Source organism: Motacilla alba, chromosome Z (genome assembly GCF_015832195.1).
Source record: "Motacilla alba alba isolate MOTALB_02 chromosome Z, Motacilla_alba_V1.0_pri, whole genome shotgun sequence".
NCBI lineage: Eukaryota > Metazoa > Chordata > Aves > Passeriformes > Motacillidae > Motacilla > Motacilla alba.
In genome coordinates, this window is record NC_052046.1 from 36,779,673 (window position 1) to 36,801,149 (window position 21,477).

Here is a 21,477-nt window from a genome sequence, read left to right on the forward strand (position 1 = left end):
GGTGGAGGGAAGCCAGGTAAGGGGCAGAGCAGCTGCCTGTGTAGCAGTTTGCTGGTGTGCATGGGGCACACTGGCCATGAGGGATGCACTGTGCCCCATGGGGAGGGACTGTAGCCTCCTTGGGCTTTGCCTGTGCCAAGTGCTGCTGTTCAGCCACAAGCTCCTTGCAAGGACATGGCAGCTCTTGTCACACATAGTTTGCATGCATAATGTATGACTGGTTTCTGAACACCGGGTCCACTTTTTACTGCTTGACAGAGGTAGAAGTTGATCACATAATCTTTGTGGTTTTAAGAGCATTCCTGTTACTTGTTTCCCTCACTCACTGTGACTACCACTTTCATGGGAAGAAGGTCTTTTTTCATGCAGCCCAGAAGAAACAACTTGCATGTCCGAACTGGAGAAGCTCCATGTCAAATTAATAATCCTTACAGCCAACATTGTATCTGCTGCCTTTCTGCTTCACATCTTGTCTATTCCCTTTCATTACAGCTTCCATCAATGCAATACCACAGACTTTGTTAAAACTCCTTGTATGGAGAAGGTGAGATTTTTCGTCACAAGCGGGATGTTTTCTGGCGTGAATGTCGTATGTTACTCAGATGTCCTTATTCTTGATTTAGCCAGCATTTGGAAATGCTCTTTGGCATGAGCAGAGCAGATCTTCTAGGTAAGCATGTTCACAGCAGCAGTCTGTGTCAGTGCATGTGTGCACTGACCCAGGGGCCTGGGGAGAAGGACAAGGCTGGGTCACCCTCAGTGGGCGCCCCCCTGACAATAACTTCACCTCCTGCTATCTGAAGACAGTGCAGTGAATGATGGAAAAAGAGCTGAGTCTCACCATTGGTAGGTCTGCTAGAAACTAGCAACCTGCACTTCAGTACTCCAGGTTTCAGAGTCTGTTCAGCCACTTTAGAAACAGCTGTTTTTTAAAAAATTCCTCTTTTCAAGTTTAACATCTATTTTTCCCCTACTTTGCTGGAATCAGGAAAAATAATGCAAGTTATGTAAAAAATTAGACTGGCCCTTGCAGAATTTTCTCTTCTGAATGTGAACCAGTTACAGTTTCAGATGGAACCACGAGATGTCAGTATGTTCACAAAGAACGAATCACTGGAGATGGTTTAAAACTGTGCTGAGGACAGTCTAAGGTTGCTTATTTTCCCCCAGAAGTTAATATTTACACAAAATCAAAGATTATGCTGTAGGAAAGTGGGAAAAGTAGGAAAAGACTCACAAGGTTCATCAAATCCAGCTCCAGGCCCTGCAGAGCACCACCCCCAAGAGTCACACCATGTGTCTGAGAGCATTGCCCAAACACTTATTGATCTCTGTCAGGCTTGGTGCTGTGACCACTTCCCTGGGGAGCCTGTTTGATTACCCAACCACCCTCTGGCTGAAGAACCTTTTCCTAATACCTAGCCTAAACCTCCCCTGACACAGCTTCAGGCCATTCCCTCTGGTCCTGTCACTATCACCACAGAGAAGAGATCAGTGCCTGCCCCTCCTCTTCCCCTCAGGAGGAAGTTGTAACTGCAGTGAGGTCTCCCCTCAGTCTCCTCCAGGCTGAACAGACCAAATGAGCCCAGCTGCTCCTCACTTATATGACATGGCATAGGAGAGCAAGTCATCTTCGGGAATTAAATAGTCACATGGGATAGCTACTAGCTTGAATGTACCTGTGTTTTACTCATGGACAGAATCAAGCAGTGTCCATGCTATTTTTAGAATTTAGCATTTTTTCTTGCCCTTTGTAGATTATATTCCATGAAGGTGCTCCAAGTAAAGAGAAACCAGAGGAAGAGAAGAAAATCAGGGCTGGTGTTTACTGAAAATGCTTATGACATCTAGATTTCTGAGTCATGGCCAGGTATCAGATTTTATTTGTTGAACACTGATAACATTTGACAACTGTTTTGTGCCTTTGATTTAATGACCTCCATGGAATTGCTCATGAGCAGACTTTCCCCATCTAATAAATTGATGCTGCTAACACACAAAGCGAGGATGTCAAAGAAACCAAGAAGTGATACTCACAAAGCGTGTACTGCTTGTACAGTACAACTGTACAAGCTCAAGACATCTTGAGGAAGAAATAAGGACCATCTCAGACCTTATTTATATCTTAGACAGTCAACCCATTCTGTCCCATCCAGAAGAATATTTACTAAGTTGGTAAGATCAAAGGTGACAATAGATCTTAATTATTTGCCTTGTCAAACTTACAGAAGAACTTTCCTCAAGTTGAACCACACACTGGACAGGCTTCCATATGTCATTGACTGATAGAATCAGGAAAGCAGATCTGAAACTCAGATGTCTCAAGAGCTTTAGGAACTATCTGAGGCTGCATGCGTTCAGCTCTACTTGTTTAGGCTGTAAGGCTGGCTAACCCTCTCTCTCTGTATTTGAAGGAGACAAGATAATATATTCCTAAATAACCTATTAGGAGCCAAATTCTCTGCTTTCAAGCTATCTGCTGCAATTCATGCCAAGTCCCATGAGATCCTGTATCATCTATAAGAAGAATCCAGGTTTTCTTGTTTAGTTGAGCAAATGTTCATGTGTTATATAGGTGCACTGTTGGTTTCCATCAGCACTGCAGCATAGCATTCAACATATGGTGAGTGCAAATGCTAAAATGCAATATCTACTGAAAGAGAATTGTAGCTTTACTTCACTTCTGCTCTGTGTTATTTTGAATAATCTTGTGATCCATTCAGTTAGTAAAAGCTTCGTTGTGAAAGTTATGGGTCAAGAGATTGAAGATTATAGGCATGGGGAACAAATAAGAAATAGACAGGATATAGCATATTTTCAAGTTTTCTACCAAGTCTTTGGCATCTTGTGGTAAATCTGAGAAAATGCCCTTCAGGTCTTAACTTGTGAGCACTGTGTTTACTGTGGGTAACATACTGGCATGACAGTTTTCTCAGGCAGTGGTTAGAGAAACTTAATGCATTTTGGGAACAAGCCATCAGGTCCAAACATTTTCTAATACAACTGAATGAAGTGAAACTGCTACCGGAATAGAAAAAAAAAAATCATGCCAATCCAGCACTCTTCCTAACCCCAAAGTGAGCAGCTGTTTGCCTTCTCAAGTCTTTCTTTGATAAGACTTTTTTGTCTGATGCAAGAGAGAGCTATGTTGCAGACCAATACATAATGTAGACTATCAGAGTCCTGTTTTTTCTCAAGTCTGAAATACACATCTGTATTTCTGCAGTGCTTGAAACCAGACAGCCAGACAGGTGAAATGAGGAAAATAGTGCAGTTTAACTGTGTCATGAGGAGGATGTTATATTGTTTCAAAACTTATGGAATATGCATCAGTCTCACAGAAAGCCCTCTGGAATGAGTTTCACAATAGGATTTGGTTTCAAGAGCTGAAATTTCATTGGAAAAAGTGGAGTTTGCAGACGGAAAGCCCACTGTTAGTTACTTGCTCTGTGTATCATCAAAGCACATCCTGGCATAATGAAACATTTAAGTGTTTAACTACATGTTTGGAGCCTCTGAAAAGAGACTGACACTTCCTTTGTCCACAGGTCCTGTCATGGTTGGATGCATGTGCTGTATATCCAAGTTGCTATGGCAGCATGAGCACAGTGCTGAGACGGAACTGTCACCTCCTCAACGGTGCTTGGGGCAGGGAGCAATGCACCAGCCTGGGTGAAGGGAGCAGGTGGAGGTGTGAGTGGACTCTGATCTTACTCTTGAAGTACAAGGCAGGTAAGCTATTGGCTATGATTCCTCATTGGTCACAGAAAGTAGGCATATTTTCCCAGAGACAAAGCTACACATGTGGATGAGAGCTTTAGGCTTCCTCACTGCTGCAGTCTGTTTTCAAGAAAAGTTGTTTTTAATTTTAAGTCTAATTTCTTACAGCTTTTCTGACTGCACCACTTTCAGGCATTAAAATATCACGGAACACTCCAAAGTACATGCCTCCAACTTACAACAGATTTAAATTTCAGTAAATGCTGAATTTAATTTTTAAAATAAAAATCTCTTAACAATGGAGAAAGGCTTCTTTGAGCTTTGCAAATGAGAAAAGGCTCTTCAGTAGAAGGAGTTTAGCATTAGGGCTCTTATTTATTCACTCTTCAGACAGTGTGGAAGCAGATCTGAGGAATGCCAGATGAAGTCAGATAAATTTGCAGCTGTCTCAGTTATAATCCACACTGAGAAATGCAGGTTAAGCCACCACCTAAAAACTGACCGGGCTGCTGCAGCCTTGGTGTAGTGAAGAATAGCTGAACATATCCAGAGATAAAGGCAAAATGGTTGCACAAATTGAACAAATTCCTGCTTTAACAGGAAAGGAAAAAGTGGATAGGAATTTTCTTTTATATTTTTGCATGAGAACCTACCTCTTTTCTCCTATTGGAGTTTTTAGAATAAAAATGCTTATGTGGAAAGCTGGTCTAAGATTTTGCTTGAAACATTGTCAGTTTGCTATATCCAAGGTAGAGAAACTTAACAGGGATTAGAAGCCAGTTCTTTAAACAAAACAACAAAGAAAATAAAGCAAATAAAGAAATAAACCAAAAAACTTTCTAAAGACTTCATTAGCTCATGGAATAACTGAGAAAGGAAGAGACCTCTAGCTATGCAACTCCCTGCCTGAAGCAGGACCTATTAGAACAGGTTACTGTGTGCCTTATGCTATCAAAGTGTTAGTGTTTCCAAGGCTGGAGATTCTGCAATGCCTCCAAGCCTATCTTCCAGGGAATAACCACCCTCAAGGTGAAAAACCTTAATAAGAAACCAAAATTAACCTTTTTGCAAATCATCTTGTGCACCGCATAATGACGGGACATAAGGTCCATCCTTCCCCTCCTCTCCAGGCTGAACCAGCCCAGTCATCCTCTGCCATCCTCTGCCTCATATGGTCCATGCTCCAGCCCTAACCACTGGAAGGACCTTCTCCGGTCACCAGGTAGAATATGCATTTTCTTGCTTGTTCTTTATGTGTTTTCACTCTCTTATGGTTTAAAGGAGGTGACACCCTGGAAAGGGTGTGAAGAAATGAAGATCCACGGGTGGCTGCCAAGGGGACAACACTCATGCGTTGCCATGTTGTCAGGCGACTTTGGACAGAGAGAGCTGGCTATGCTGTGAATTGATAGGAGGCACAACTTTTATACCATGACGTCCTCAGAAGTAAATTTCTTTGTGAAGACACTAAAAATATACTTTTTCAAAGGCTGAAAGAGTCCAAAGCCTTTATGTGACTTTCAGAGATGCCTTCTCCAGGGCCTCAATTTCACATGACTGTTCCATTACCTAAGCAAAACAACACTTAAAATGTTTTGGCCACAGAGAAGGCAGCACGTACACGGATGTTCAAGCATGTTTTTGGTTTATTAGCTCTACTACAGGCACTAGAGCAGATGAATGTAAGAGGAGAAACTTGCTTTATAGTAAAGAAAGAGACCTACAGCAGTGACAAATTAATTTCCATCCTGTCATGACTCATGAGACAGCGCTACAGTAACATTAACAAAACATCAGTTAAAGTGGTAGTAATTATTTCCATTGCTAATACTGACTCTGGCTTAACAACATTTTCAGGCTTTGTTACACTGTCATAAAATAAACAGTAATATAGAAACAAACCAGATTCACCGCTTTTGAAAGAATGGACTTTATCTCTGCCCTTGACAGAATCATGCCTTGTAAAGGAAGTCAGTAATGAAAACAGCTCATGAAAAATCCCAGTGAGGACTTGCACAAGGCTTTGAGCAGCATTATATTCAGTGTCAGTAGGGTTGCGGCCTTTGTTTGCCAGGCAGACGACAGATGAAGGCTACAGGGGTAGGACTCATTCAGTCCAAGTCAGCTCTGCAGTTTCCTGTGCACCACTAAAATAACAGACTGGTAGGAACTAGTGTCCTAACAGTCAGTATTTTATTTCTCCTGTTAGGTACGTTGAATTCTGCTAACTTTTTCACGTGTTTTTCTTGTGCTGTCAGTGCCCTGGTTCTTCAGCTGTGAGGAACAGCATTATCTGCCAGAACCTGTATCTAGATGCCCTTATGGCTTCATACCAGACTATTCAGAACCATGCATTAAAAAAACCCAAAGAGAACATGCCTTGACAAAAAAATTGTTGCAGGAAAACATTTTCTCAGTGAAACTTTGTAATGATGAAACAAAAAGGCCCTAGACCAATTGTCTTAATAGTTTTGATTAATCCTTTTGTTGAAAATGCCCAGTATTATCCAGTTGCCAGATACTGTTTTCTTGAGCTATGGATAGGTCTTAAGACTGCATGTTCAAAATAGGGAATTTAAAGTATGTAATTTCACATCACAGAACATTATTTCTTAAGGGCTGTGCTCCTCCACATGAGACAAAAATGGGGCCAAGTCTTAGTGTTCTCCATGAAATGTCGTCTACCATTGCAAGCTTCACTCCATTGGAAATGGAAATCTCAGTCTCGGGGAGTTTAATAGTAAATAACATCTGAGACCTGGTCCTGTCCTTTCAGTAGAGAACATGTGCAGGGGAAGCAGATAATTCTGCATATGTGTCCTTAGGCAGCATGGTGGCTCAGAAGGCAACCCACACATCAATAACTCACTTTCAATATAGAATTTTTCTTTCAAAATGACCTTATAGCACAATTGAACTTCTTATCTGCTTTAGACTTGGTTGTTATCTCCCAAGCTCATCCTCAACCTTTCTTAAAGTGATCTCTAGTTCAGTAACATGCACGTACCCAATATATTGCTATTACGAGCCTCTCTTCCCAGAAATTCAGATGCCATTGCTCACAGAAATGTCTTGATGAAAGAGTAAGTTCACTGGAGGTAAATAAGGGTGCACAATTTCAGACATGTGCCTAAAGTATCTTATTCTCATACTCCAAACTTTGTACTCACCACTGTCAGGTGAGTCACTTTAAAACACAGTCCCGTGTTTTAAAAGGAATGTTGCACATAACCAAGTGAGGTTATTTTTCAGATCAGGTAATGCTTACTGCACCACTTGTCTTTCCTCAAACCTGAAAATTCCTGGCAGATACTTCAGTAGTCCAAACTCAGCTAGATTTTAACTACTTTAAATAGAAGTGTAATTAAAGAAGAAGATTATCCATGATCTTTTCCTGTGATTTATCAGTACTTTTAATATAATAGAGGCCTTGTATTCAAAAAATCTCCTGGAAATTAGTCCCCGACTGCATTTTGCTTTTTAAGGCCTCACTTTTTTTCCTTAGTGTTTAGAGGAGTTTAAATTGCGAATATTCAATGATCCCTATTAACTGACTTTTAAAAAGTAATGGCTTTTAAATAAAATCAGGTACTTAACACAGTATTACAGAATGATTATATGAAGACTGAATAAGAATCCAACTTAAAATCAGGAGACTTTCCTTAAATTTTCATTCCTTGATTGTTTTTTATATGAGGTTCTGCAGAATCAATGTTTGATGCACAGCAAAACCTACAAAGAAGAGGCTTCTGCAGATGTCTCCCGGTAGTAATAAAAAATCTTGTGAAATTAATTAATATCTTTGCAAAGAAGTGGAACACATCTTTGTAATCAACTTCTGATCAACAATTTATATATTTTTAAAAAATTATTATAGGAGTTACTTTACTTGTTGAATATGCTTGTAATGCATATAAAATTCAAAATTAAGATGTATGCTGTGCTGTGTTCCTCCGCTCTGAGCAGGGGGAGCGGGACCGTGGGCGGCTAGCTCCGACACAGCGAGTGCCGGGGGACACTGCCCAGAAATGTGGCGGGATCTGGAGGGCACCTGGCCAGAATGGTGAGTGGCAGCGGTGGCAAGAGAATAAAGAGAGCGACTTCGTCCGGGGGCACAGTCCAGAATTTATTAACTCCAGGGGATCCAACCAGGTGAAGTGTCGAGACAAAGGGTGCATGGGTTTTTAGAGAGGGGCAGACCCGGGACGGAGCCGGCATGAGAACCAATCGGGAAGCAGGGGGGTGTAAAACAGGGGGAACTGTCATGGGGTTGGACCACTATGGTCTGCTGGGTGGGGAGACCCCGGCTTCCGATCCAATTGCTCGACAGCAAGGACAGAAGGTTCCCGAAGAAAGGAAGAGGCTGCTGAGTTATGGACAGGGAGCCAGGGAGGGATTAAGGGAGTGACTTATCAAAAATGGGCAATAACTGGGGGGAGACAGGGGGATTGACACATCTCTGTGCAGGAAAGGAGAACCAGGGCAGAACCAAAATAGCAGGGGAAATATAGAATTTCCACTGTACCACTGTGAACCTGAACAATACATAAAACCAAACAACACACCACAACATCTCCCCCTTTTTAGTTTCAAACAATTGAAACATGGAGGAAGGGGGATAAACACTGTTTTTAGAAAGATGCAAACTCAACTGGATTATTAGATTCTAATTCTGGAGGCATATCCCCGAACCACGGCTGATCTGTTGGAGCTTGATTCCAGGATGGTCCATTGCTTTGTGGTTCGGTCTCGTCAAGTTGAGTTTCGGGGGAGTAGGTAGTATGATTAATTGATGGTGGTGCAATTAACTGATCTAAAATTCTCATAATTAACTTGTAAACAATACTGACACCAACAAATACATATACAATAATGAAAACACTTACAAGAACAGTCCTTAGAATAGAGTTGGCACACCCTGAAAGTCCCCATCTTGAAAAGAGGTTCCCCAACCAATCAGAGGTCTCTTTTTTGATATTCTGTATCATATTTGTCATCTGTCTGATAGACTTTTGGGCATCCTCAGCTTTTGATGTTCAGTTGAGGCAGCAGAGCCCTTCAAACTCCTTACACTGGTGATCGTGCAGGAGGAGTAGAACATTGATTGCTGCTCGATTTTGCAGCGTCACCTTCCTCATTATCTCCTTGTCTGACAGATCCATGAGTGCAGCTGATGTAAGGATGGCTTGTTTTGCTACCCAACACTCTAGGTGTTCCAATTCTCCTAGAGCTTTTGCTGCGGCTACTCATGGCAAAAATACCGAAACCGCAATGTTTGTTGAGCGAGGCCAATGAATAATTTCTGTGTCACACTCAAGGTCAATTGGCTGAATTTTGTGCGACATTTTTATTTCTCCAAGTGATTTGGGTATTGTTGGGAGAAAACAGTGACAGCTGGCTGAAAGTGCAGGGACCTCTGGTAAGATGAGAGGGGATGCCTGCCCATGCTCGGTCTCCGCAAACCAAAAAGGTGTTTTTAGGGAGGGTTCTAGGGTGACCAAAAAAGGCTGCTCTAATGTGAATAACTGATTTACACCAGTTCTTAGTGATGTATTCGATTTTTGTTTGGCGTCCTACTTGGAATGATTTATCCATCCGGGGAGGGCTAAACGTAAACTGAACACATAAAGTCGCAGGGGCGGAGCCGAGCAACTCATATTCTATTGGTTCCTTATTAGAGGGTTCCAATGTACTCAGGAGGTTTCTCCAGGAAAGGTTGGGATCAGAACCGGGGGAATGGGCAACAGGTTGGGGAATGTATGATCTTAGGGGAGAGGCCAGGGAAGGGGGAAAAACTCTGGGCTTATATGGGATCCCCACGAGGCAGGTCAACATGGGGTCTGTTGCCGATGCAGTGGTGAGGCATAGGTGATCTTGGCTGAGAGCACGCGCGAGAGTCTTCCACATGTTAACCTTTGGTTAGGAAACGATCCACAGGATGGCAGGGTGGACCAGGACTCCCAGGATGATTACAATGATGACTAAGGTGGTGCAATCCAGCATCTTGGGACTGAATATAACAGAAAAATGAACAAAGAAAATTAAAAGGAAGGGGGTTTAACTGAAAAGGCTCTGGTTCTGCCTGGGGGAACTGGACGGGGAGACACTTTTCCTCTTCCTTCGCCAGGTAGCTTCCTCCACTTGGGCTACAACCCCTACCACTGCTGTTTTGTGCGATAAGAAGGACTTCACCCATTTTGAAGGGACCCACTTCAACCCCGTGGGGGTGGACACACACGTGTATCCCCTACCCCACGTTACAAGGTCGAAGAGGCCCTCGATTTTCCACGTCTCTCGGTCTTTCACCAGGATGGGAGGTCTTGCCTTCAGTTGCAGGTTCTGATGTTGTTGGAAGTGCCTTGTGATCGGTGGGTTCAGGTTCTCAAAGGTATAATTTAAAAAACTGAGGGTGAAAAGTGCTTTCAAGAGCTGAACCTGGGGGGACTCCACCTTCATTGCCTTGCTTTGATGTTGTAGGATCTTCTTGAGGCTCTGATGGGCCCTTTCCACCACAGCTTGGCCTGTCAGGGAATAGGGGATGCCAGTCTTATGTCCTACTCCCCACTGCTGCAGGAAAGCTCAGAATTCACTGGACTTGTATCCTGGCCTGTTGTCGGTTTTAATTTCCTTAGGGATGCCCAACACGGAGAAGGCCATAGTGAGATGTTTCTTAATGTCAGCCGTCTTCTCCCCTGTGTGGGCAGAGGAATAAATGGCACCAGAAAAGGTGTCCACAGAGATGTGCACGTACCGAAACCTGCCAAAGCTTTGGACGTAAGTGACGTCCATTTGCTACACCTCACAGCTCTTTAAACCTTGGGGGTTAGCGCCAGTGCTGATAGCAGGGAGTTGGAAGGATTGGCACGGGGGACATTTGACCACGACTGCCTGGGCTTGGTCTCGAGTAAGATGGAATTGCCGGACCAAGCCAGGCGCGTTCTGGTGGAAGAGCTGGTGGCTGATTTCGGCTTGTTGGAAGACGTCCGGGAGTGGGGCCATTTCGACTCTCCTTTTGCTTGGATGTCAGGGTTTGTTCCCTGTGGGTACTCTGTGTGTCATATAGAGTAGAACTGGAGAGCCTTATGCCCTGCAAGAGGCACCAGCCCTGTATATTGGCTCCCAGCTCACCAGTTACCTACAACAGGATGAAAATCTACTAGATCTGTTCATTGCTGTTCTATTGTCAAACTCCGCACTGTGTAAGCCCTGTGCCCTCTGGTTCTGCTGTCTCATGGTGCAGGGTACCACTAGGGAAATGCTCCCACATCTTGAGCCATATTGGTCAGGGATTTTCTGGCTAGAATTCTTTTTCCACGCTATTGATCTAGTGCTAACATGGTTAACTTACAGAACAGCAGCTAATAAGGAGAGAAACTATTATTCTGGTTGCACAGTTTCTTGGTTGCTGCTGGTGCCCAGTGATTGACATGGATATTCATAGATTAATACCTCCATACTAAAAGTTTAAACCCATATAAGGGGTTAAAGAGCATTCCTAAAGCAGCAGACTGGAAGCAGACTCAGACTGCCCTCGCAAGGTTAGCAAAAAAGTCACAAGTTGTATTGTAAATTATATCCTAATAGACTTTCCTCTGACTTTAAGAACTCTTGGTTAGTTCCTCAGTGGAGATCCCTAGGTTATGCTTTTTACTTGTCCTACAAACACCACTTTCTGAACTCTTGCTGTATTGAAATTAGCTGCTCATAGTTTCAGTGGTGTTCAGAGTCAGTGCCTGACCTCACCTAGTGTAGGCAGCATCGCAAATTTGTGATGCGCAGCCTTTCAGTGTGAAAGTCTAGGTGAGCCTGCTTCAGCTGCACAACGCCATTCCTAACAGAGCAGACGTGTTGATTGCATATGCTGGTGAGATTGGGGTAACCACACCAAATCTCCTTCTGCCAAACAACACCAAGTACAGATTTTTTTCTATTAGCACAATCCCCTTTGTCTAAAATCTACTTCCAACCTTCATCTTTCAAGGCCAAACTTGGTTTCTTCACACGTCCCTGGTCAACTCCACATCTTTCAGATTCTATCCCCTTCTCTGTCTGCTGTGAATGGGCTTGTTTCTCACTTTCTTTTTTTACAGTTGCCTCCTTTCTTGCCACATGTAATTTGTGCCACGCTAATGACACACCCAGTTTCATCTCTGGTTACATCTCCCTCTTCCTTTCTGCCAGCACTGATGTTGAGGCCAAGTAGTTGCAGCATGGAAGCAAAGGAATGTGTCTCATTCCACACAGACCTCAACAGAGACTGTGCATTGTCACAGACAGGTACTACAGCCTCAGAGAGAGCAGCAGAGTCATTGCCATGAAACATCAGGTCTCCATTAGCCCCAGCTTCTCTTACCTAATTCAACATGAGGTACTGTAGGAGAGAGTCTGTATCCTCCTATGCTGGATGACCACATTGACAGATATATTCTTGGCTGTCACACAAGAAGGTTCACAGATCTTTTATCAAGCCTTGTAGGAGCTTGGACTGGAGCAAAGTGATGTCTCTGAGCTCACACAAGGGAGAAGAGAGTCTAGACATTACCACAGTTGCTCAAATAGCAGCTGCTCAGAAAGGATTGCATAATTTTGTGTTTCTGACAGGCGGGGAGCAGCCCGTGAGGATTGCTTGAGCACAGAGTGCTACATTGGAAGCACCTTTGCTTTTAAGGATAACAGCTGATGAAGAAGAGCCTCATCGCTTTTCTTAGCAAATGTCTATGTTGCTCTGTCTTTTATAACAGAGCCATGGCCAGATGCGGCGTCACTTGGCAAAGAAGTTGTGATGAAGCATTCTTGCTGGAAATGTTGATACATTTTTTCTGAAAAACATTTTGGTCACAGTATGATGTGTGGCAACAACCAAGGTTGGGTGGATCTGAGGGGGTGAGTGAAAGGTCTGGCAGAGGAATATGAGAGGTCTGGCAGAGGATTATAATCACCTGTGTTCCAGGAAAAACCCCAGCATGTGGAGGATCTGACGTTTAGCATAAGTCTGTGATTCTGGAATAGTTTCTAAATATGGAATTGTCCCCAGTCAAATATGGGAAGTGTTTCTTCAAGTGCAAAGTGCATTGTGACATCCTTAAAGACTAGGAAACCATGCCAGATCCATTCTCAGTGTGATGGTGGAGACTCAAGGTCCACAGGTCATCTCCCAGCATGAGGAGCTTGACAATTGGAAGAGCTTTGATTTATGCTAGGAGAGGCCAGGCATCGGCAAGGACTTTTGGAAGTTTTGGAAGCTGAGAGTTTTACTTCCTTTTGAATCAAACTTTAGGTCCTCTTATAAGTTAAATTGTTAGTAAATAAATAAGTGTATTTTAGACAAACATAATGCTACACATGAATGTCATCACAATGTAATAAAAGGGGCACAAGTTTTAGAGGAACACGGTACATTTACTGAAATACAACGTGAGACATTTGCCTTAAGCAAAGCCCCTAAAACCTCAGAAGCTCTTTCGAAATGTAGTGCTTTGTTCTGCTAGTTAATTTGTCACTGCAGAAGACTGTCCCTCAGGGGCTTTTCTCTTATTCAGAGTGACTTTTTCCATTGAATGAAACATAGATATCATGTCATTTCTGACAGCCACTATCAAAAAATTGCGTCCTAGAAAAATTATGTCTGTGAATGACTCTACCGAAGCACACCATTCCTGTTGATGTGGGTTCTTGAACCAAACCTGAAATCTATTGCCAGGGCTACACAAATAAGTTTAGCTCCAGCATTGTCAACTGTTAGGGTTTTATATTATCTGATGCTCTGCTAAATGCATCAGCCCCTGGGGCTGGTAGATTATGTAAGAATCTCTGCTTTTATTACAAAATAAAGTTCAATTTCCATTTTTCCCAGAAGAATTTAGGAATGGGACCATTAATAGTGCAGACAATGCAAGGTTACTAACCCCCACAACCCTCATTTTTAAGGCAACTATGATTTTTTAAGATCTGATTCACTATTTTTGAATGCCTGAGGGACACTGGTGTATTTTCAAAAATACAACTATTCTTCAGATTTTCAGCTTGTTATCTTATTTCCTCAGCCTGACAGAATTGCCTAATTTGGGAATTTTTTTTTCCTCTGGATGTTTTGAACATTGTAGCTCTGTAATACATTTCTGGCATTCCAGAAGCAAGCCCCCAGGAGCCTCTGTCATGCATCTGTTGTTGGAGGTGCCTTGACAAGTGTGATACCACACATTAATAGATCCAAAATCATGCTTGTCCATAAAAAACCCCAAAAGACAAAACAAAACAAAACTCCAAAACCAAAAACCACAAACAAGCAAACAAACAAAAAACCAAACCAAAAATCCCCTAACAAAACAGTCATTTTCAGATATGGAATGTCTCTTTTGACATATTTCTGTGATGACACTTTCTTCAGGATGTAAACTTCACCAGGGCATGCAGATATCTTTCCTTTTCCAATGTCTGAAAGCAGACACACAACTGCTGTGAAGGACCTGTGTTCGCACCATGACTTTCCATGCAGCCATCCCACATGCTTGAGTCACTTTACAGGTACAATTGTGTCCTGCTTTTTCTGGCCCAGTATCTGGGGAGATAAAGTTATGCATTACCCAGACACATGCTCTCATCCCCCTGAGGAGACTCCTGGAAGAAATGCATCTCATGTTGTCTGACCCTTGATAATGCTAGTGAGTGATGTTGCCTCTTGCATGACTGTGCAAGGCTTTTCCTTGCTCACAGGAGGCAAAGGAGAAAACTGAGGGGGAAGAAGACAATGCCTCCACTAAAGTGTAGCTGAATTTTTGTGCTGTAGCCCTGGAGAAAGAGGATAGGCAACAGTGTTTTACAGGAGTTTACTGGGATAAGCACACGGCCTGGGACAAGCATCACCAGCTGGCATTAGTGACAACAGCTACCAGAGCTAGGGCTGTGGTTTCTACATGAGAGCTGCAGACAGCTCTCTAATAACTGCCCTGCTCAGCTGGGTGAAAAAAGGAAAGTGATGGTTGTTTAAGAAAGGCCTGTCCAGAGTACTCCTGGTTATGTGAAAAGCACACTGCCATGAAAAGGGACAGCACTCTGGGGCCATGCAAGCTGAGGAAGGGCCAAACACCCAGATATCCCAAAGACATTGTTTGGTCTAGACTAAAACTCTAGGGTCTCTTAGAAAGGGGGTCCCTGACTTTGGTTGGCTGTTGTAGCTCTATATATACCTGGAGATTGTAGTGATTGATGGTCCCAGTGCTAGAAGCTCAAGGTGCATACTATTCAGTAGGTTATGAGCGCTTTGACACAGTTTTGGGCTAGGTTAAAACAATTCTTAGAGATGGCTTGCATTTTAGAATGGGCCCCTTGCCAGAAAGTGATTGGAATGCTGTCCACCTTGAGTGGTTCAACAGCAGGGATGTAGACTGGTGGGTGGTGGTTGCTGTTATAAAGCCTTCTCATCTTAACCTGGGTAAAAAGAAACTGCATTTTTCTTCACATCTGGTACATTATAAAAAGTTCCAGGAGTTGTAGAATATTCTGGGTTGGAAGGGATCCACAGGGATCATCAAGTCCAAATCTTAAGTGAATGGCCTACATGAGGATCAAAACCACAAGCATGGCGTTTTTGGCACCATGTTCTAACCAAGTGAGTAATTAAGACTTTTAACAGAAAATTCATATTCAATATGCAGAATCTGGCTTCTGCCCTGATTTGGCTTCAAGTAAGAAGATAGATCCACTGAAATGTAAATTTATGTTCCACACAGTTTCTGTGTCACAAGTCTTCACAGAGACTGGATTTAAAATGTGTCCATGGGCTAAGCATCTTCTTTCTCAGCTGAAGGTAAGGTGTGGGAGAGAGTAGTTTGCAGAGCAGAGCAGCTGCACAGGGATACTGATGCGCAGATAACACAAAGAGCTGAATTGTCAGTGATACCAATCAAATATGAAGTTCTCAAGGAAAGGCAAACTGACATAGTTTCACTATTGACAAGGGAATAATAACAGTTTACACCACTTGGAAATTTGTAGACATTTTGCTGAAAAATTCAAGTCCATCCTGCTTTTTCTGTCTTGCATCTTCAACTATCTTGTCAACACCATTAGAAATTTGGCCTCTGGTGTCAATGAAAGTGAGATTCCCATCTACTGCTAAGAGAGGAGTGGGTCTCTGTACATACCTCATGGATATCTCCTGGGTCTCTAGATGGCTGGGGAAGAGTAATGAAGTTGGGATGCAATGCCTTGATGTAGGACAGGGAGGGCTACAGGACACAGATGATTGCATCCTGTGGAGCTGTGTGGCCTGATGGAGCAGTATGGATGACTCTGCAGTTTGACAGGCTTAGTCTGCAACCACACAAGGATCTTACCATGGGAAAACCCCGCCTGCTCCAGGCATGCCGGCAGGCACTGCTCAGCAGCTGCAGTTCATTGAACTGGTTTTGGGCAGGGGGAAATCCAACCTTGCTGCATGTCTGTTGCAATGGTCAGAGGAGATTAATTTGGCCCAGAGAATTTTTTATTCATCCAGATGCTTCAGAGCTGCTACTCCTACTCAGAGAAAAAAGGCAAATGCTATGAAAATGCCCAAGACGAAAGATTTCCACAGAAGCACTGACTGGAAGAGTTGACTGATTAGGTTGTAAGCTATTTTAGGGGCTGAAATCCAGTGCTGCTTGCCAAGTATGATTTCTAACACTGATGAAACCTTGGCCACTTCTGCAAAGACACTCAGGTATCTTACCTGAGGAACATCTACTGAGCCCATGCAATTTTCCCTAATGTGACCTCTTCTCCAGTGACCCTCTGCCCACAGCAAATCTGCCACTTGTGAGGGAAGGAGGTCCAAGGTGGAGATGTGCTGAAGCAGTGACCAGAACCCCCCTCTCCATCTGGAGTGGAATGGAGAAGAGGGAGGGAGGGAGGGAGGGAGGGAGGGAGGGAAGGAGGGAAGGAGGGAGTGGAGAAAAAGCCCTCACCCAGGCTAACGTCTCCCTCTAGCTGCCATCTGGAGAAAAATGTCAGGGCAGGTGTACGTAGGAGAAATCACTGCCACTCGGCAGCAGTAGCTAGGCCCCTTGGCAAGGGCTCTAAGCCTACCTTCTGAGTCTTAGTCTCTTGCAGAGTTACCCAAAATGGCTTCTGCCCTGTGCGATTTTCAAGTGAGTGTTTTGCTTTAGTTAGCCCCAAGACAATTGCAGTTTAGGTGCAAACCCTTGACCCCATTTGTATTATGTCCTGACCAGCTATACAGCTGATGCACAATTCATTAATTACTAACAATATAGTAAATGGCAGAAGCACATCCTACACACCTGGGCTGTAGGGGTAGGCCCACAAACTGTGAATATTGCCCTCACTTAAAACTTATCAAGTGATAATCATGCTATGTTGACAACATGCAGGGACAGGACCCTCAGGTCAAGTCCAATGAAGTTAAAGGACTAATGTTGTGGATATGCCAGTATTTTGGGTCAGGTTTTCTATTTCCTAGTTCTTTCTCAAGATTAAACAAACCTGAGGATTATTGGACAGTGCTAATAAATATGGGACAGAAAAACGTAACATCTCATTCATTGTCATAAATGCCACCTGCTATGCAGAACCTGCTGAAGGTTCTTCTCGCTGTCGAGCTTTCTTCCCTAGCTTTATAGGCCATGTGCAAACTCCCATACGTGTCCCTCTTTTGTAGCATCTTATGGGCTCCTGAACACCCTCCTCTTACCCTGTGTGCCTCAAATGCTTTTTCTGCTGGGCTGTTAAATCTGCATAAGGGCACTGAACCCCATTGTTGTTTCTGCAGAAAACACTGTTCTGGCTGCAGTCCCCCTGCAGGAACCTACGGTCCATGGGGAACTATGTGTTGCTAAGGATGTTTCCTTGAGGCTTTTGTCTTTGGTTCTCCTTCCATTTCTTCCCTCACATCATCTGGAAATCACTTTTGCAGTGTTTGCTCTTAAATGTGCTCAATGTGTTGAGTGTGTCTTTGGACCATGATCTGCCATTTGATTGAGGAGATGTACTCACTTATACTGCTGTGCTAGTTATTGTGCTCCCAGATAATACACAGCAATGTTTAAATGGCTGCCAGTGTGACTGCTGTAGCAGGTAGCTATTGAGATGATCCAAAATGCCCATAGCCAAGAATGCCTCATTGAGTGAAGTTCACACTGGGACCTGATCTCCGCTGTGCAAGCCTCTCTCTGACTGCGATGTCACCAAGGATTATGGCTTCAAATGAGCAGCAGGTGAACTCTAAGTAAAAAAGATCACAGGCAACCTTCTGCTCTCAGTTACACTCCATTGACGTCAGTGGGGTTGCCTGGGGTGAGCTCAGAGCAGAATTTTATTTCTCATTTTTAATACGAATAGCCAAAGTCCCTAAAAATGACTTCCAGCATATAGCACAGTGCCTAAAAACTCCTCAGCTACTCATGCTGTAAAGTTCTTCTTCCCATCAGAGCAACAGGAAAAAGCTCTCTTGTCTGGAAAAATAGGGTGGAGCTGTTTCAACTTGAAATGGAGTTGCTGCACGCTGCCCACATTCAGTGAAAGGAAAGGGGATAGGATGCCCCTGGGACCTGTGTGTTGCACACCTCCTGCAGCCACTCATGGCAACCTGCCATCAGCTGGCAGGATGCAGCAGCTCCATTTCAAGTGTCCTGTTCCACTGACAGACAAGCAATTGCATGAGTGCAGGTACTTCTGAAACTTGAGTGTTTCCTCCTATCACACCCGTATGTTATAAGACCTCTTGGATCCCAGTTGGCTGCAGAGAGATGCTGTGAGTTTCAGAGCTGTCAGGGAGATGGAAGGAGAACATATTTACAGGCTTATGATTCTATGATCACTCAGGACAGTTGATTTCTACACTGTGTACAGGACCACAATCTTTTGAAACCAAGCTGGTTGTTTGCTTTTGGCATGCCTATAAACTCCCACTGCTTGCCTTTTGCTCCTCTACAATATAAAACAGCAATCAAGAGCAGCAAATAATGACAGAAAAAAAATCTGAAAATTGAAAATTTATTGATCTGACACATGAGATATCATATATGTTTATTTCATTGTGCTTTTCTTTGGTATTAACTTTAATTGTTTTAAAAAGATGTTAACAATAATTAAAATAATACTCACAGGAGTTCTGATAGGAAATAGCCAGATTTTATTTTGTAGTGACTTTATTTTTGCAGTAACTGCCAATATTACTGTCAGATCAAGATAAGGTTTTATTTATTTCTCGGTTCAGAGAGAGATACTACAAGGTGCAGTAATCTGGATGAAAATCAGTGGGATATATTAAGTCCCTAATGTATTCCTGCTGTGAAACAATCCTCTTGTGAAACATTTCCTTATTTCTGCAAAAAGGGATCCCATAGGTAGATGCTCTCCTTCATGTGGCTGCTGTGGCCTGGAAATCCGGGCTGGATCCCTCCTTTCCCTGTTCCCTGAGCAGGGGTCACTAAGAGTTCTGCTATAACTATATCTAAATGTAGGTCTTGCTTTTCATTTGCTGGGCTGTGATACCATGTGATGGAGAGCAGGTTTTGTGTGTCTACAGCCATCCTGATCCCCAGATTGCGCTCTTCCAATGGCAAGCACAGGATGACAGACTGAAAACAGAAGCTGAGGAGCAAGGGCCGTACTTTTTTTGTGGCAGCTCTCTTTGGGGAAATAGGGCATCTCTGTCCCACTCTAGCTCAGCACCATGAGAATGTTACCCTCTGAGATTAGAGGGTTATTGAGGCTAGGGTCTTTCCTAGTGTTATGGTGTGGGACTGGATAACATTGGCAGCAACTGAAAAAGGAGGCAGATCTCCCGGCAGAGGAATTAGTTTTATATATTATGAAATAAGTGCATTCAGTTCACCCTCTGTGCTATATATACTGTCCACAGTTAGCTAGGTGCATGACAAAGGTTATTTCTCTTTCTTTACATTGTTTACATTATTCCACCACATTAATTACACCTCATAACCCTACATAATTTTGCCCCACCACAAAACATAGTATGGCATCTTAGATTGTCCTTAGTCAGTACTGTGAGATCCTGTGAACTGAAGAATTACAGGGAAGTTTATAGTAAGATGATAGCAAGAAATTAATGCAAATTTTAGTTTTCTGAATTGCCACAAAATCTCAAGAGAATAAAAGAGGATTATCTTAGATTGAAGCATCAGAGCTTAGTAAGTGTTGAAATATTAGTAGGAAACCAGAGATTGGTCCAGAAGGCTGAGGGTAGAGGCCAAGTGTGTCTGAAATCCTGAAATTTAAACATTAAGTGGGGCTTTGGGAAGGGTCTGTGTTTCTTAAAGGACTTTAGAGGAAAGCCTTTCTTTCATCTTGACAATTAAAAAATAAAAACACTAAACAAAAAATCGTCGAGTGTGGGGTAAAGAAGAGGAGCAGTACAGCTCACTCCTTTACATATCACACCGAGTACAGCACGTGCTGTTCTGACACAAGCAATAGGACCAGATGTGTGTTGGAGGTTGGGTTGAATCCCTTGGAGCTGGAGGCTACATGAGCTGTTCCGACTCAGAATCACTGTAAAGAAGTGACTTGCACTGTGTAATAAGAGAACTAAAATGATGTTTATCTCCTCCCCTAATGCTGGCATGCATTGTCAAAGATGCTTTTTCCATGTCAGACACCCTGGCCTTCCAGATCAGCTGAGCTACCAGCTCCTGTGGCTGTGTGATGGTTTTGGATCGCTGATGGGAGAGGAAAACCCACTCTATGATTAGAAGTGGATCCCTCTGCCCCGCAGACCACTGGAATATTAACCCGTGTATGAGTGGTAACTTCCCTAAAACAATGAATTTGAAAGCCAGCTCGGGCTGATAATGGTGAGCCTGCCTCTCAGCTAAAGCCTTCTGCACCTTTTGGAGGGCGGTTTTTGCCTCTGGGGTCAGTTCCCTGGGAGAAGCTAGGTCTCTCTCCCCTTTCAGTAAATTGAGAAGGGGTGCTAGGTCCTCATTGGTGAGGCCTAGCCAAGGCCTGACCCAGTTCAAAGACCCACACAGGGAATGGAGATCTGCTAGGGTTTTGGGATCACTCTTGATTTCCAATTTCTGCGGAACAACGGTCCGCGCAGTGATTTCCAAGCCCAGGTACTTCCAAGGTGGCATCCTCCGAACCTTGCTTTCCTGCAGTTGGAATTCAGCAGAAGTTAAAACTTTAACCACTAGGTCAAGTGTGTCTTGGAGTATTATGTCATCGGGGGCACACACAAGCACATCATCCATGTAGTGTAGGATGATTGCCTTCCTTTTTTGGGCGCGCACTGGGGACAGCAATGAAACCACGTACCACTGGCAGATGGATGGACTGCATTTCATTCCCTGAGGCAATACTTTCCAGTGGTAGCGCTTCATTGGGGCTTCTTGATTGATGGTAGGAACCGAGAAGGCAAACCGTGGTGTATCTTCTGGGTGTAGGGGAATATGGAAGAAACAGTCTTTATGAGAGCCAAATTCCAATCTTTGGGGAGCATGGTTGGGGAGGACATCCCTGGTTGTAGAGACCCCATGTCCTCAATTACCTTGTTTATTTCTCTTAGATCATGGAGGAGCCGCCACTTATCCTTCCCTGGCTTTTTTATTATGAAGACTAGGGAACTCCAAGGGCCAGCTGTCTCTTCAATGTGTCCTTTTGCCAATTGTTCTTGCACAAGCTCCTCGAGTGCCTTCAGCTTTTCCTTACTGAGTGGCCACTGATGTACCCAGACTGGATTATTGTCCAGCCATGTTAACTTGTGGGCAGGGCACTCCACAGTGGCCGCTTCTAAAA

The 21,477-nt window shown here is 43.5% G+C and overlaps 1 long non-coding RNA gene across 2 annotated transcripts; it reads left to right on the top strand.

The window, feature by feature from the left end:
* The first annotated feature begins 1,799 nt into the window (after nucleotides 1-1,799).
* On the top strand, nucleotides 1,800-5,048 carry LOC119695287. Of its 2 annotated transcripts, none has more exons than XR_005255157.1 (3): nucleotides 1,800-1,870; nucleotides 3,549-3,732; nucleotides 5,002-5,048. It is a non-coding gene; the product is annotated as an uncharacterized LOC119695287 (long non-coding RNA). The 2 variants fall into 2 exon arrangements; XR_005255158.1 differs by lacking the exon at nucleotides 5,002-5,048 and adding an exon at nucleotides 4,851-4,938.
* Nucleotides 5,049-21,477: the final 16,429 nt, after the last annotated feature.